At 36.3% G+C, this 17669-nt stretch overlaps 1 long non-coding RNA gene across 3 annotated transcripts in view; it reads right to left on the minus strand.

The window, feature by feature from the left end:
* Positions 1 to 17669, minus strand: part of LOC140594453 (uncharacterized) — a 640333-nt gene that overhangs the window by 534724 nt on the left and 87940 nt on the right. The gene's annotated exons all lie outside the window — the stretch shown is intronic.

Below are 17669 nucleotides of genomic sequence, written 5' to 3' on the forward strand. Positions count from 1 at the left end.
AATAAAATCGGAAATGAAAGAGAAGTTACAACTTACATCACAGAAATACAAAGAATTATAAGTGACTACTACAAAAAATTATGTGCCAACAAATTGGAAATACCTAGAAGAAATGGATAAATCCCTAGAAACATACAATCTTCCAAGAAATAAAAGACATCCAAATTGGTAGGAAAGAAGTAGAACGATCACTATTTGCAAATGAAATGATACAACATATAGAAAATCCTAAAGGGTCCAGCAAAAAAGAAAAACTATTATAATAAGTTGCAGGATACAAAATTAATATACAAGAATTTGTTGCTTTCTAAATACTAATAACAAAGTAGTGGATAGAGAAATTAAAAATCCCATTTACAATTGCATCAAAAGACTAAAATAGCTAAGAATCCATTTAACCAAGAAGGTGAAACAGCTGTGCTCAGAAAAATTATAAAAAGTGATGAAAGAAATTGAAGACAGACAAACAAATGGAAAGATATACCATGCTTATAGACTGGAAGAATTAATATTATTAAAATGTCCATGCTACTCAAAGCAATCTACATTATCAATGCAATCCCTATGAAAATACCAATTATTTTTCACAGAACTAAAACAAATAATCCTAAAATTTATGAGAACCACAAAAGACCCCAAATAGGCAAAGCAATTTTGAGAAAGAAAGGGCAGCCCTGGTGGGTCAGTGGGTTACCACCGCCTTCAGCCCAGGATGTGATCCTGGAGACCCGGGATCAAGGCCCACGTCAGGTTCCCTGCATGGAGCCTGCTTCTCTCTCTGCCTTTGTCTCTGCCTCTCTCTCTCTCTCTCTCTCTCTCTCTCTCTGTCTTCCATGAATAAATAAATAAAATATTTTTAAAAATAAAAAAAAAATTTTGAGAAAGAAAAACAAAATTAGAGCAACACAATCCCAGGTTGCTGCAAAGCTACAGAAATCAAACAGTATGGTACTGGCACTAAAACAAACACACATCAATAGAACAAGATAGGAAGCCCAGAAATAAATCCACCTTTATATGGTCAATTCATCTATGACAGAGGAAGCAAGAATATACAATGGGAGGAAAAATCTCTTCAATAAATGGTGTTGGAAAAGCTGAACAGCTACATGCCAAAGAATGAAATACCACATTCTTGCATCACACACAAAAATAAACTTGAGATGGATTATAGTCCTAAATATGAGGCCTGAAACGGTAAAACTCCTAAAAGAAAACATAGGCAGTAACCTCATGGACATCAGCCTTACCAACATTGTTCTCAATATGTCTCCTCAGGCAAGGGAAACAAAAGAAAAAATAAACTATTGAGATCCTAACAAAACAAAAAGCTTTTGCACAATGAAGGAAACCATCAACAAAATGAAAAGGCAATCTACTGCATGCTAATTATATGTGATAAGGAATTAATGTTCAAAGTACATAAAGAACTTATACAACTCAACACCAAAAAAAGAATAATCTGATTAAAAATGGGCAGATGACTTGAATAGACATTTTTCCAAAGAAGACATACAGATAGCCACATCTAAAGATTCTCAGTATCATTAGTCATCAGGAAAATGCAGATCAAAACCACAATGAGATATCACCTCATACCAGTCAGAATGGCTAGTATCAAAAAACAAGAAATAACAAGTGTTAGTGAGGATGTGGAGAATAAGGCACCCTTATGCACTCTTGGTGGGAATGTAAATTGGTGCAGCCGCTGTGGAAAACAGCATGGAGGTTCCTCAAAAATTTTAGAAATCTCCATATAGAATAGAAATAGAAACCTATATCATCCAGTAATTCCACTTCTGAGTATTTACCTGAAAAAAATAAAAACACCAATTCAAAAAGACATATGCACCCCTATGTTTATTGCAGTATTATTTACAATAGCCAAACCATGAAAACAACATAAGTGCCCATCAATAGATAAACTGATAAAAATGTGGTATACATTTGCAATTGAATATTATTCAGCCATAAAAAAGGATGAGATCTTGCCATTTCCAGCAGCATGGATGGACATAGAGGGTATTATGCTAAGTGAAATAGGTCAGACAGAGAAAGACGAATACCATATGATTTCACTTACATGTGTAATTTAAAACACAAAACAAATGAACAAACAAAATTAAAAATATAAAGCAACAATGGGATACCACTCCAAACCTATTACAATGCCCAAAATGTGGAGCACTAACAACATCTAATGTTTGTGAAAACATGGAGCAGCAATAATTCATTTATTGAATTTATTCATTACTGGTAGGAATGCAAAACAATACCACTACTTTGGAAGATAGGTTGACAATTTCTTACAAAACTAAACATGTGATTCACCAATCTCACTCCTTGGTATTAGGAACTAAAAACTTATGTCTCCAGTAAAACCTGTACACAGATGTTTATAGCATCTTATTCATAATGCTGAAATGTAAAAGCAATGGGGAGGGATGAATAGGCAAAGTACAAAGGATTTTTACCAATGAAAGTACTGGGTATGATATCATAATGATGTGTACATGCCATTATACATTTGTCTAAACCCATAAAATGTACACCATCAAGAGTTAACCATAATGTAAAATATGGACTTTGAGTGATCATAATGTACCAATATAGACTCATTAATTGTAACAAATGTACCACTACATGAAGAATATTGATAATGAAGGAGACTGTGCATGTATGGGGGCAAGAAGGTACATGAGTAATCTCCGTACCTTCTTAATTTTGCTATGAATCCAAACCACTCTAAAAAATATAAGGTCTTACAAAATTAAAAAAAGAAAAAGAAATGAAATTGTGTTAGGGCAATTCAAACATCAATCTCAAACATATAGGTGGCAGACATATTTAGCAAAGTGGCTGGGACTACATTTAAGAAATGTTTTACTGCTCCATCCTGTTATTAAATATTAAAATATTTGGGTAGGAAGAAAGAGGTAAAGTATGAGTCTGTTTTAGAATTTGCAAATATTCCTTTGTTGGAGGAAGAGATAAAGTATCATGTAACATTGTAGATAGTGAAATTTTTTATCTTCAATTTTCATTTATGAAGAATATTGTCAGCTTTACTTTTTCTGCCTATTTTTGACAAACCATAAGATAGTTTCACTTCAAGGTTACTGGTTTCAACCACCATTCCAAATCATAGATTTAAAATGATTGGATCTGTGTCCCATCCTGCCCACACACAGAATAAAACTCTTCCATATACTACTGTTTTTTAAGGTTTACATGTTCAGATCTTTTTAAGTCAGGATAAAATGGAGTTGGGGCAAATTGTCTTTTTAAACTTTCTATGAAGTCTTGTTACAATAAAATAAAAAATTGGAGTTATATTAAAATAGAAGACATTGTTATGAGGAATCACTGAAGTCCCTGGACTTTCTGTTATAAATGCGGCTCTCTTTCAGGATGAGCTTTGCCTCTTTTTTTTTTTTTAAATCAAAGCAGGACTGACAAAGGAAGACCTCAAATTCTAAAACAGAATCACAGAAAACTAGGGCATGTTAATAGCAATGCAGTGTAATTGGGTGCATCTAAAAGATGCTATTGTTCATATTTTCCATAGTTTGCTAAAATAACCCTGTGTGAATAGAGTGGCCATTCTTAGAGCCCCACGCCATTCATAATGTCACTTGGGCATAAGAGCAATCAAATTTATCAAAATAATGTCTCTGTGACCTGGGGTTCAGATGTTAGAATAGCCAAATCCACAAGGAGCTTCCTGCAGGTTTTAGCAGTGAGAGAGTCCATCTCCACAGCAAATAACTAAGGAATGGCCACCAAAATTCCCTAAGCAATACTTCACATACTGTACTGTACACAATCATTTGGAGGCCTTGAAACATAAAGATTTCTGGGTCACATCCTCTGAGTTTCATATTCAGTAAATCTGGGATGGATTTTGAGAACACTTTTCCAGGTAATACTGATGCTAGTGGTCTGAGGACCACACTTTGAGAACAGTCAGTGGCAGGAAAACATCAAGCCCTACACAGCTTTTGAGGTCACATTATATAAAATAGAGGTTTTCAACTTTGAATGCATCATAGAATCACCTGGGGAACTTTCAGAAACCCTAATGCTCAAGCCACAACCCAGACCACTTAAAACTAGGGGAGAGGCAGCTCAGCAATCTCTTTTAAAGGCCCTCAAGCGATTCCATACACAGCCACAGTTAAAAACCAATGAAGACCCTACCCACATAGTTGGTTCTCAAAATTGGCTGCCCACTGGAATCACCAGGGAGAAAATTTTAAATACTGATGCCTCTTTCCCACTCTTAGACATTTCAGACATCAGGATTTTAAAAGTTCCCAGGTGATTCTAAAGTGCAACAAAGTTTGAACTACTAACCGTACCTAACTCAAATTTTCACATAATGAAAAAGAAATTTGAATGTAAATCATGAAGTCAGCATAATGAAGTTAGAGTTATGGATATATTTTTCCCAAATTCAAGCATTTTTTAAAAGATCTATTTATTTATTTGAGAGAGAGCACATGAGAGCGAGAGAGCATGAGTGGGAGGGAAGGAGAAGCAGAGGAAGAAGGAAAAGCAGAGTCCCCAGTGAGCAGAGAGCCCAAGCAGCTTGATCCCAGGACCTCAGGATTATGACCTGAATCACAGGCAGACGCTTAACCTACTGAGCCACCCAGGCGCTCTCCAAATTCAAGCATTTTAATGACAATTTTTTATTAAGCCACTACAAATAAGTTTAAAATACAGAAGAAAAATATACATTAGTATGAATATATTTATAAAAGCAAGTTAGAATTTTGATTTTCTTTTAGGTATAATTCATATACAGAGAATTCACCTTTTTTTAAATGTAGAGTTCTATCACTTTTATAAATGTAGCCAATCAAGGTATAAAACAGCTCCATCCCGCTGAAATGTTCTCTTGTGCTCCAAAGGCAGTTTTGATTTGCCAATAGATCAGAATATTTTGCCTTCCTGCCTCCTCTACCTCACCTCCAATTTGTTGCATGATTCTTTCTCTGACTTAGCAAAGAAAGGAAGCTCAACTACTCTGAGAACACAGAAGTAGATTTGGAGTGATTATGTAAAGTAGTATACACATAGCTGATATTAAAATGGAATTATATGCAATGTAACTAAATTTCAATCCATAATGCTATCTTTAAGAAGATGCAAATAGGGATCCCTGGGTGGCGCAGCGGTTTGGCGCCCGCCTTTGGCCCAGGGCGCGACCCTGGAGACCCGGGATCGAATCCCACATCGGGCTCCCAGTGCTTGGAGCCTGCTTCTCCCTCTGCCTGTGTCTCTGCCTCTCTCTCTCTCTCTCTCTGTGACTATCATAAATAAAAATTAAAAAAAAATTTTTTAAAAAGATGCAAATAAAAAACATGGTCACCATTGGAGAATGCTAGAGAATCAGCTCACTATTTTGAAAACTGGTAAGTAAAGGGAAAAAAAGGAAGTATTCTTGCTCCCTTTTATCAACTGTAGATATAGTAGAAATAGTAGATGTGGAGAGTTTTCCCTAGTTGAAGTAAAAGCAACTATGAAGCACCGGAATAGCAGTATACTGCAACTCCTAATTAATTGAGGAGAAATGAATGAGGGTCAAAAATAGCTGATATCCCAAAAAAGAGAGAAAGCCATGAATAATATACCTCCAGAAGGAAGAACAACCCCCCCCCCCAAGGTGTTTTTGCAAAAAGAAAAAAAAGATGAAGAAATGAAACTTGACTTTGATCAAGCCTCTGGATCCAACTACCAACAGACAAGAAATACATGGGCCATAAAAACATGTTAAGCTGCACCATGAGAATGCAGTCAGCAAAAGCTAGACTATAGGAAACCACAGGAGTAACAACCTAGTTTCTTCAACAAATGAATTCTAAAAAGCAGAGATAGAAATGAAAGGTGAAACTACAGTTTAGAAGAGACAGAATATTATACTAATCAAGTAGGTGTGTGGACCATATTTGCTAACTCAAACTTTAAAATTGATGATACACAAAAATCATCAATGTGAACACTGAAGCTATCCAATTTAGATTTAGATATAGGAACTGAAGGAGTCAATGTTATTTTCCCGTGTGCTAATAGTATTTATCTTTTAGAGATATTTACTGAAATATTTACAGAGAGATATTATGAAATCAGATATTCACTTTAAAATAATGCAATTATGGGAAAAGTGAATAGTGTAGAGGAGAACCAAGATTGGCCATAAGTTAACAATTCTTAAACTTGCCCAATGGGCACATAAGGATTCATTATACTGTTTTGTCTACTATTGTATCTGGCTAAAATTTGCCACAATGAAAATAAAAAGCAAGAAAGATTTGATTTAAAATATTCCTAATAGTTTTATTGATAAGAGACTGAAACTGGAAAAAATGCATCAATTGGTAAATGGATAAACAAAATGTGATATAGCCTTTCTCTATGCCTACAATGGCTGATCTATATGGTTTGACAACCTAGAATAGCACCATGCATATCCTTCCATGCAAATTGAAATGTGAGGGTTCTGGGCAGATTGGCCTGCTCAAAAAACAATCCCCAATCTATTCAACATAATATCCACCAACGCTTCACTCCCCAAATGGTGGAAAGAGCAAGTACTAGAACTCTGAAATATGGGAGGTCATAAGTTCTCCAAAATCCTACATTTAAAAGTAAATCATATGATATTAATTTATAACCCCTTCTTTTACACTGAAAGTCGATGTTTCCAATCCTGTTTCCTTAAATATTTGGTTAATCCTGAATTAATCAGATAAACTGAAAAACTCTTGTGCATTATCTGGATATCTAAATGCCTCAATCAGTGATAAAATAAAAGACATTTAAAGAATAAATAATATAGGGGATTTCAGATAGCATTAAGTGAGACATGTTTTATTAATTTCTCAGGACCTCTCAAGAAACAGAAGGTAGCATCAGAGATAATGCACAAGGCTCACAAAAAATAATATAGTTAATAAACACATGCTTCCATTCAGCATATTCTTAGGAATTATCTTCTCTCTAAATACCATCAACAATGACAACAGGAGGATACAAAATCATTGGCAGGGCCATATTTCTTGGACTCGTGTCTAAATGAGGTCATAAGTAAAGATGGAGGGTAAGCTTTAAGTTTTCTATATATACAGTAATAAATAAATTTTCAAAACTCAAATATCTACATCAGAACTTATTTATAAAACTGTAAGGTATATTTTTTAAGATTTTATTTGTTTATTCATGAAAGACACAGAGAAGCAAAGACATAGGCAGAGGGAGAAGCAAGGCTCTTCACGGGGAGCCTGATGCAGAACTCAATCCCAGGACCTGAGCCAAAGGCAAATGTTCAACCACTGAGCCACCCAGGTGTCCCTGTAAGGTTCATTTAATAATATATCTCAATGAACATGCTTTCTTGTGAGTACAAAGGCAAGGAGTACAACCTGATTACCATCATGCCTTTGAGTATTTTCCAGATAGGGAAACTCAAGGACATTTCAGTGTCATTTCCATTGTTTTGTACAATGTAATTAATCATCATTACACCAATCAATATACCACGCATTAAACAAAATTATTAAACAATGTTTCTTACTAAAATTTTAACAGTGGACGTACAGAACCACTCTTGGTTCCCTGGTCAGTTCTGGTTAGGTTAGATTAGCACCATCTAGAAAATGCAAAGGCAGGTCAGGGACCAAGTCAACCAACACCTAGGATTCAAATATGTCCCTCTCCCTCTCCATAATTTCCCTCCAGGCCATAATTTCCAAGTTTAGAAGTTGGCCAGCTATGCTTTCTTAAATTTCTAAACAACCACTCCCTCTACATCTTCCTTCTCTGAAAGTAATTATTGTTTCTGTATGTATTAGTAAGATGAATTAAGATAGACTTTTGTTTTACAAACTAGATTGAAAATTTTGCCATCTACCTTCAGATAATTAGAGGCACCCTGGAGTGTTAAAACTTATTGCTTGTGAAATGTTCTTGAACAACAATAAACATATGGTATAAGGGGGCTGTTTCTTAGCAGGAAACTGCTGTCAACAAGCTCATAGGGACCTGTCATCAGGGTCCCCACACAGGAGGTGAAACAATGGATAATACTGGCTGCCTACATTCCCCCAAGAACAAGCACAGGGTAACTTTTCAGCCCCCTTCTTGCAACATTCCTCAATATTAAATAAATTTAACTTCTCTCTGAAAGAGTAGTTTGCCTGTGAAGTTCATGGGAAGACATCAAAAACAAAACTGCACCAATTCCATATAAAAGGTCAGTACAGAGCTGGTTAAAATGCAAGATCAACAATTAACCAAAAGAGAAGCTGTATGGGCATCCAGAAATGAACATCGAAATCCATGTGCATTCATTTTACTAACTTACAAGGACATACACTACACATTATATGGCAGCAATCATTTTAATCTGAAATAAAAAAAACAGACAGGTCTGTAGATTTGATAGATTTTCTGGGAGTTTAGTGTGCCAAGATGGGTGAGTGCAGCTGAAAACCTTCAATGCACTTTATACTTAAGCTTGATGTAAATAAAGCTGGCGTTTCCATAAAAAGGGTGGTCTGTTCCTGGGCTTGATATACACATACAATATAGATATTGCTCTATATCAGTATAGTAACACAAACTGAATCAGTATAATACACACATATAGTACTATAACTTTGTCGACCTATAGTGGTAATGCAGTAGGGAGCTATTTAAAACAGCAACCTGTATCCTTGCTCAAATAGGGATTAATCAAAAGTGTGGATGAGTGCAGTTTTGATACAACTTTGTAATATAAATAACTGGTAATGGATGAGTTAAAGCCAATTATACATGTAGTGGGTTTAAAACATGTTTGTAATTTCATTGAAATTCCTTCCTTCAAAAATCAGAGCCTAATTCTCTACCACTTGCATGTGGGCTGAACTCAGTGATTTTCTTTTAATAAACAGCGTGTGCTAGAAGTTATGCCATGTTAATTCTAAGCCTAAGTCATTACAAGGATGGCTTCTATCTCGCTCTTTTTCTATCTTGGATTGCTCTCTTGGGAAGGAGTCAGGGGTATGTAATGAGGACATCTAAGCAACTCGGTGGAAAAGCCCATGTGGAGAGAAACTGAGGCCCCACAACAACAATCAAGTTGCCAGCCTTATGAAGAAGCTATTTTGGAAGTATATATGCCAGATCTAGTCAAGTTTCACATTTTGACAGAACCAACAAACATCTTGACAATCTCATGAGAGACCCCAAGCCAGAACAGCCAAGCTAAATTACTCCTGAATTCCTGACCCACAGAAAGACTAAGAAAATAAATATTTATTGATGTTTAAGCCACTACGTTTTGGGGTAATTTGTTACATGATAACAGATAACTCACACAAAGTATTTTGGGTTTTTAAGATCAAAGACTGGTTAAACACTGGGTGTGTTGATGTGCTTCCTACACTAAGATCAAAGATTGGTTAAAATTGGGTGGGCTGGGGATCCCTGGGTGGCGCAGCGGTTTGGCACCTGCCTTTGGCCCAGGGCGTGATCCTGGAGACCCGGGATCGAGTCCCACGTCGGGCTCCCGGCATGGAGCCTGGTTCTCCCTCTGCCTGTGTCTCTGCCTCTCTCTCTCTCTCTCTCTGTGTGTGACTATCATAAATAAATAAAAATTAAAAAAAAAAATTGGGTGGGCTGGTGTGCACTCTTGCAGATGGCCACTTGATCTCCATTTCACCCTGTGAAAATGCCCAATCCAAGAGAACTTCACAATTGACCTAAAATACTCTACTAGAACTACATCTTTCAAAGCAGAAATTGCTGTTTTAGTAATAAGAGGCAAGTACAGTTGGGGAAAGCCCTCTGCATAACTTCAATAGTCCCTCCATCACCCTCAAGATGAAAATTAAGATTAAACATGACATAAAATGTCCCTCATTATCTAGTCCTACCAAAAATCTCAAGCTTTATTTTCTATCATTCTTCCCTTTATGTTATTTATGTTCACATAAATTATTCATACTTCTTGGCACATAATATTGGTCAGCAACAATTGTGAAAAACTTTACAATGGTTTAAAAAAATTATTAGATGACCTGACTAGCGTGATCTTATCTTCACCTTTCATTGTGTTTGAGTTATTTTTCAAGACTTTTTAAGTTATAGAAAACAGATTGTAATGCAAATGTTTTTGTTTATACAAATGCAAATGAATTGTGTCCAGTGGATATGTAGTTGATTATTGTCCTTTGGATACAGACCAATTTTGCATCTATCTGTAATTTTTTTTTATCATCTGTAAATTTATCTCACTACTCCTCAACATTTATATCTACATGTGTTTTTTTAATACTTTTGAAATAGTTGTATCTCACTGATTCCTTCATTAATCAGATAAATAAAATCTTTGATATGTGTTTATATTTGTATAAGACTCATGATTCAATTTTCTTTTATTAAGATATAATTGACATATAGCATTGCATAAATTTAAGGTATACAATATAATGATTTGATATATGTATGTATTGTGAAATAATGGCCACAATAGTTCAGCTAACATCCATCACCTCACAGCTATAATTTTTTTCTTATGATGTGAACTTTTAAGATCTACTCTCTGGGCAACTTTCAAGTACACAATATAATATTATTAAATATAATAACCATGTTGTATATTAGATCCCAGAGCTTATTTATCTTCTAACTGGAGATTTGTAACTTTTTTTTTTTTTTTTTTATGATAGTCACACAGAGAGAGAGAGAGAGAGAGAGAGAGAGGCAGAGACACAGGCAGAGGCAGAAGCAGGCTCCATGCACCGGGAGCCCGATGTGGGATTCGATCCCGGGTCTCCAGGATTGCGCCCTGGGCCAAAGACAGGTGCCAAACCGCTGCGCCACCCAGGGATCCCCGAGATTTGTAACTTTTGACTACCTCACCTACCCTCCATCCCTACCTCTAGCAACCACCAATCTGTTCTCTGTATCTATGAGTTTGTTTGGAGGTGGGTTTTTTTTTTTATTCTACATATAAGTGAGATCATACAGTATTTGACTTACTCTGTCTGCTTTATTTCACTTAGCATAATGCCCTCAAGGTCCATCCATGTTGTTGTCAATGTTGCAGGATTTCCTTATTTTTTATGACTTAATAATATTCTATTGTCTATATATACCACATTTTTTTAAAAAGATTTTATTTATTTATTCATGAGAGACACAGAGAGAGAGGGAGAGACATAGACAGAGGGAGAAGCAGGCTCCCTACAGGGAGCCCGATGCAGGACTCAATCACCATACCTGGGTCATGCCCTGAGCCAAAGGCAGACACTCAACCACTGAACCGTCCAGGTGTCCTTATACCACATTTTATTGATCATTCATCTGTTGATGGACACACTTAGGTTGTTTCCATGTCTTGGCTATTGTAAATAATGCTGCACTAAACAAGAGGCTGCAGACATCTTTTCAAGATAGTGATTTTATTTTCTTCAGATAAATACCCAGAGGTAAAATTGCTGGATCATATGGTAGCTCTGTTTTTAATTTTTTGGAAAACCTCCACACTGTTTTCCACAGTGGCTGCACCAATTTACATTCCCATCAATAGTGCATGTGGGTTCCCTTTTCTCCACTTTCTCACCAATACTTTTTTATGATAACCATTTTAACAGGTGTGAGATAATATGTGGCTTTGATTTGCATTTCCCTGATAATTAGTGATGTTGAGCATCTTTTTATGTACCTACTGGACATGCGTATATCTTCTTTGGAAAAATGTCTATTCGTGTTTCTGCCCACTTTTTCTTATAAAAAGGGATTTTGGAAATGTTAGAATCATGTAGTAATTGAACAGGACTGGACATTAAATAAGACAGGCTTCAGGTGTGAACTATAGCATGACCTACCAAAATGTTCCCTGTGGCATGATTTCTACCAGTCACTTTCTTCACTGGGCCTTGTGCTTTGAAATATTTTTCCAAAGGTTGTGCCTACAGTGTTCAGAAACAGGCTCTGGCTGCTTGAGACAGAGCGTCCTTTTCATAAGGAGTGCTGTCTTTCTCAACAGAGAACTTTGGGGGCATTTTAGTGATTCTCAGAGAGGGCAACAATTGCTGCCTTCCTCAAGCTTGAACTTCACGCACAACTAGACATTTCCACCAGCAATCAGCCAAATTCTCAGTCTCTCTCTCTCTTTTTAATTCTAATTCCAGTGTATTTAATAATTCTCATTCTCTTTAAACCTGGCTATAATGTCAAGAACTCTGTGTTTGCCAATCAGAGACTTGTGCAGAGACCACAGAAAAATTCAGTGAGGAATGCCCTACAAAATCAAACAACTATATTTTCCAAAAATATTTTTGTAGCACTTTAAATAATTTACAAAAAAAAATGCTACAAGAATCAGACTTACCAGGATGTTTCTGTTACATAAAAACATTGTTTCCTGTTAGCATACAAGGCTATGGGTAGTCTATTCCAGTTTTCTCTCCTTTCAGTCACAAGCATTATCTTATGTCACGCACATATACATATGTGTGTGTGTGTGTGTGTGTATACTGCTTTCCCCAAATATGATGAAAACCAGGAAGCATACTCACAATTGGAAGACTGCCCTTGACCGCTGGGCACACCCACACAGGCATCAGCAAATTCACTGGAGCTGCTACCCGAGGTCTGCTTGTCTTCATGTCTCTGTTGATTATCCTCCATCTATTCCTCGGGTCTAAGACATTTTCTTCTGAGCCTGAATTCCTCATGTCATACAAACTGAGCACTGCCTATGGGGCCAGTGCCCACCTTCCTTCTTCATAAGTGTAAGATTCCTAAAGCAGAGGCCAGGCCTTGCAGAGGCCCACTTGGGGTGTGGCAGGGGCCAGGAAGGGCGGGGAGGGTGCGGCTTCTGAAGAGGCTGGCTTACTTCACATCCTGCCCACTCCCACCAGGAAACACCAAAGTGAAATAACCACATGAAAAGCAGTGTGTGAAAAGACTGCAAAGGGAAGGATTTTCTTGGGATCAATTGTCAGGCTGGGCAAGCACCAGACCTGGCCCTCTCTGCCCCTTCTCTTGCTCCAGAGGTCCCCTTACTATATCGCATCTCTATCCCATGAGTTGAGAACCTACATGCTCTACAGCTGATTCAGATAAGCCAAGCCACTCCACAAGAAGGCAAGCCCAGCCTGGAGTCATTCTCCCTCTCTGCTTCTAGGTTCCAAGTCAGTAAGCTCTGGCTCTGGAGAGTTCTTTAAAAAGGTACTACTAGTGCTTCCTTCTTTGGCACCAGCTCCTGCACTATCCCCAGTGCTTATGCCCATTTTTAAATCGGATAGTTTTTCTATTGAATAGTATGAGTTTTTATATATTTTGGATACTAACCTCTTGTCAGATACACGATTTGTAAATATTTTCTCTATTAAGTAGGTTGCCTTTTCACTTTGTTCATAGTTTCCTTTGCTGTGCAAAAGCTTTCTAGTTTGACGTAGTCCCACTTGTTTATTTTTGGCTTCACTGCTTTTAATTCTAGCATCAAATCCAAAAAAATTATTGCCCAAACCTATGTCAAGGTGCTTACTACTTATACTTTCTTCTAAGAATTTTATGGTTTCAAGTCTTATGTTCAAGTCTTTAATCCATTTGAAGTTGATTTTTGTTTATGGTATTAAGGGTCCAGTTTCATTCTTTTGTGTGTGGCTTTTCCTAACATCATTTATTGAAGAGAATATCCTTTCTCCTTTGGCTTTCTTGTCATAACTTAATTGACCAGGTTTCTTTCTGGGTTTTCTGTTCTGTTTTATTGATCTGTTTTTATGCCAATACCATACTGTTTTGATTACTATAGCTTTGTACTATAGTTTGAAATTGAGGAGCATGATAACTCCAGTTTTGCTCTTCTTTCTCATGATTGCTTTGGCTACTCAGGGTCTTTTGTGTTTCCATACAAATTTTAGGATAATTCTAGTTCTGTGAAAAATGCCATTGGAATTTTGATAGAAATTGCATTGAATCTGTAGATTGCTTTGGGTAGTATGGACATTTTAATAATATTAATTCTTCTAATCCATGAGCACAGAATACTTTTCCATTTATTTGGGTCTTTTTCAATTTCTTTCTTCAATGTCTTAAAGCTTTTGGTATACTTAAAGTCTTTCATATATTTGATTAAATTTATTCCTAGGTCTTTTATTCTTTTTGATGCAATTGTAAATGGGATTGTGTTCTTGATTTCTCTTTCTGCTAGTTCATTATTAGTATATAGAAATGCAACTAATTTTTACCTATTGATTTTGTATCCTATACTTTATTGAATTTGTTGATTAGTTCTAGCAGTTTTCTTGGTAGAGCCTTTAAGATTTTCTATATTTAATATCATGTTATTTGCAAGTAGAGAGAGTTTTACGTCTTCATTTCTAATTGTTAATGTCTTGTGTTTCTTTTCTTGCCTAAATGCTCAGGCTACAACTTCTAGCACTATATTGAATAAAAGTAGGGATAGTGAGCACCTTGTCTCCCTCCTTATCTTAAAGGAACAGCTTTCATCTTTTCACTGTTGAGTATGCTAGCTGTGGACTTGTCATATATAACCTTTATTATGTTGAGGTACATTCCCCCATCTCCAGTTTGTTGAGAGTTTTTAACATGAATGGATGCTGATTTTGTCAAATGATTTTTTTCTGTATCTATTAAGATGATCATAAAATTTTCATCCTTAATTTTGTTAATACAGTGTATCATGTTGATTAATCCTTGCATCCCTAGAATAAATTCCATTTGATCATGGTGTATGATTCTTTCATTATATGATATTGCCTTTTAAAAAGATATTTTTAACACATGCTTATTTAATCATCTAAACTTCTGCATATGCTGACTGGAATGGTTTCTTCATCACATTCAGGATAAAAATCCACAATATTCAGCATACCATATAAGGTTATTCATGACCAAGCCCTGCCTAGTTATGTGGTGCCTCCACTACTCCCACATTCTAGTGATCTTCTAAATTACACATCCCTAATATCTCTGCTCAGATATCATCTCCTTTCAAGACCTATAATCATTTAGGTTATTGATATGATATAAATGATAAAATCATTTATAATCATTTATAATCAAGACCTGTAATCATTTAGGTATTTATAAGCAAAAAGATGTGGCATTCCAGGTAAATGAAACAGCATTTGGAAAGCCCCCTATATCTGCAAAGAGTTGGGCATTTTGCAATACATAAGACGTTTGGTGCAGCTGGAGGCACAGAGTAAGAGAATCATGAAAGATGATGATGCCAATCCATGCCTAGTTTAAAGCCAAGGGTTATCCATTGATGTGCTTTTGCTGAATGGAGATTGGAAAAGACAAACTGGACATAGACCATAACAGATATAGGGAGGCCACGTGAGGAGGCTATTGCAATTGTTCAGCTGAAAGATGATGAAAACCTGGACCAGAGGTTGGCAGTAAAGGTTTAAAAAATAATAAAGTAGATATAGTGAAGACATTTGGAAGGTAAAATAAACAGAATCTGATGATGGGCTAAACAGAGTGAAGAGGTAGGAGACATGTAGGTTGAATACCTGTGTTTGTCACCTAGATAACAGGACAGATTATGGTGCTACTCACTGAGAGAGAGCATAAGAAAAGTAGAACTTACAGATCTAAGCATCATACCTTCTGAAATATAATCCTTAAAATTCAAAAAATAAGGATAATTCATCTTCTAGAGCAGTGAAAGTTCTGGAATATATCTGATTACACATATAAAAGCTAAATTTTCTGGGTAGGATATTCTAGTCCACTGGTAGTGATCCACTATAATCAAACTACGTCTCATGGAATTTCCAGGTAGTAAACTCTAGAGAAAGGAAAATAGTTAAGGAGGCTAAACAATACACAAGGATAAGGCTTATTCTGGCTCAGATGAGACCACCATGTGGAGTTTTCCAATTGATTTCATCCCTGTCTCTTCATTTGAAAAAAGCATCTGAAAAATGAATACATGAATAGCAGTCTTACTCCACGTGAAAGAGATATATAGTCCTTCCAAACTGATATTTCATCCCAATATAGTATTTTTTTTACCTAATCTATCCAATTTGGCTATCTACCTTAATCAAATCACCCAAATAATTACAAAATGTTCTTATTAGCTTGTGTGTCAATTTACTGACTGAAAGTTGATTTTCTATCAGACGTTCTAGTTTAAGTCTAATTCCTATAGATTCAAATTGCAGGCCTCCCTAGTTTTTCACAAGCAAGAACATCTTGTATAATTGCCTGAAAAAGGTCATGTTAAGTTGGTATTTATTATGAATATTATTTGAGTATTTTGCCTCACCACTAGACTGGTAGTGACTAAACCCAATTATAGGGCAGCCCGGGTGGCTCAGCGGTTCAGTGCCACCTTCAGCCCAGGGCGTGATCCTGGAGACCTAGGACCGAGTCCCAGGTCGGGCTCCCTGCATGAAGCCTGCTTCTCCCTCTGCCTGTGTCTCTGCCTCTCTCTCTCTCTCTCTCGCTCTCTCTCAATCTCTGTGTGTCTCTCATGAATGAATAAATAAAATCTTTAAAATAAATAAATAAAAATAAACCTAATTATAAAAATAGTAGCTCAAAAAACTAGAACAGAATAAAAAGAGAAAAGTAATGAGCACAAAATAGTGCAAGAATTAAATCAATTAGGTATGGATTTTTTTTTTTGTATAGTATTTTTTTTTTTAATGATAGTCACAGAGAGAGAGAGAGAGAGAGAGAGAGAGGCAGAGACACAGGCAGAGGGAGAAGCAGGCTCCATGCACTGGGAGCCCGATGTGGGATTTGATCCCAGGTCTCCAGGATCGCACCCTGGGCCAAAGGCAGGTGCTAAACCGCTGCGCCACCCAGGGATCCCCAATTAGGTATGGATTATTGTGACCTAAGTAATTCCCATAATGCATATCTAGATAAAAAATAGTAAGTTAGTTTTTTTAAAAAATGTAGTATCAGTTAAAGAGAAATAAGGAAAAATGAACTTATATTTGACCTATATAAGCAGAATAACTATAGTGATTCTTAAGAACTTATGAAACTTTTGAGTGCAATAGGGACTACAAATTATATTTATAAGAATAACAAAAACTTGTTAGGAATGAGAATGTAAAATAGCAATGCTTTGGTTAATGAGGAAATTGTGGCATTGGCAAAGTATACTAAATAAGGTGATTTTTTTTCATCCTGCTAAATAAAGCGTAATTTAACCTTTTTAAAAAAAAAATATTTTAAGGGATGCCTGGGTGGCTCAGTCAGCTGAGTGTTTGCCTTCAGCACAGGTCATGATCCCAGGGTCCTGGGATCAAGTCCCACATTAGGTTCCCTGCTCAGTCAGAAGCCTGCTTCTCCCTCTCCCACTGCCTGCTTGCTCCCCCTGCTTGTGCTCTGTGCATGTGTGTGTCAAATAAATAAAAAATATTTTTAAAAAATATTTTAGCAACTCTTAATTTAAATCCTTTTAAATTTAAGTGTAGAAAATGTGGACACACACACAATGGAATACTACTCAGCCTTCAAAAAATGAAATGTTGCCATTTGCAACAATGTGGTTGGAACTAGAGAGTACTATGCTAAACAAACTGTCAATCAGAGAAAGACAATTATTGTATGATCTCACTCATATGTGGAATTTAAGAAACAAAACAGGATCATGGGGGAAGGGAGGGGAAAAA

The sequence above is a fragment of the Vulpes vulpes genome, chromosome 11 (genome assembly GCF_048418805.1).
Source record: "Vulpes vulpes isolate BD-2025 chromosome 11, VulVul3, whole genome shotgun sequence".
NCBI classification, from domain to species: Eukaryota; Metazoa; Chordata; class Mammalia; order Carnivora; family Canidae; genus Vulpes; species Vulpes vulpes.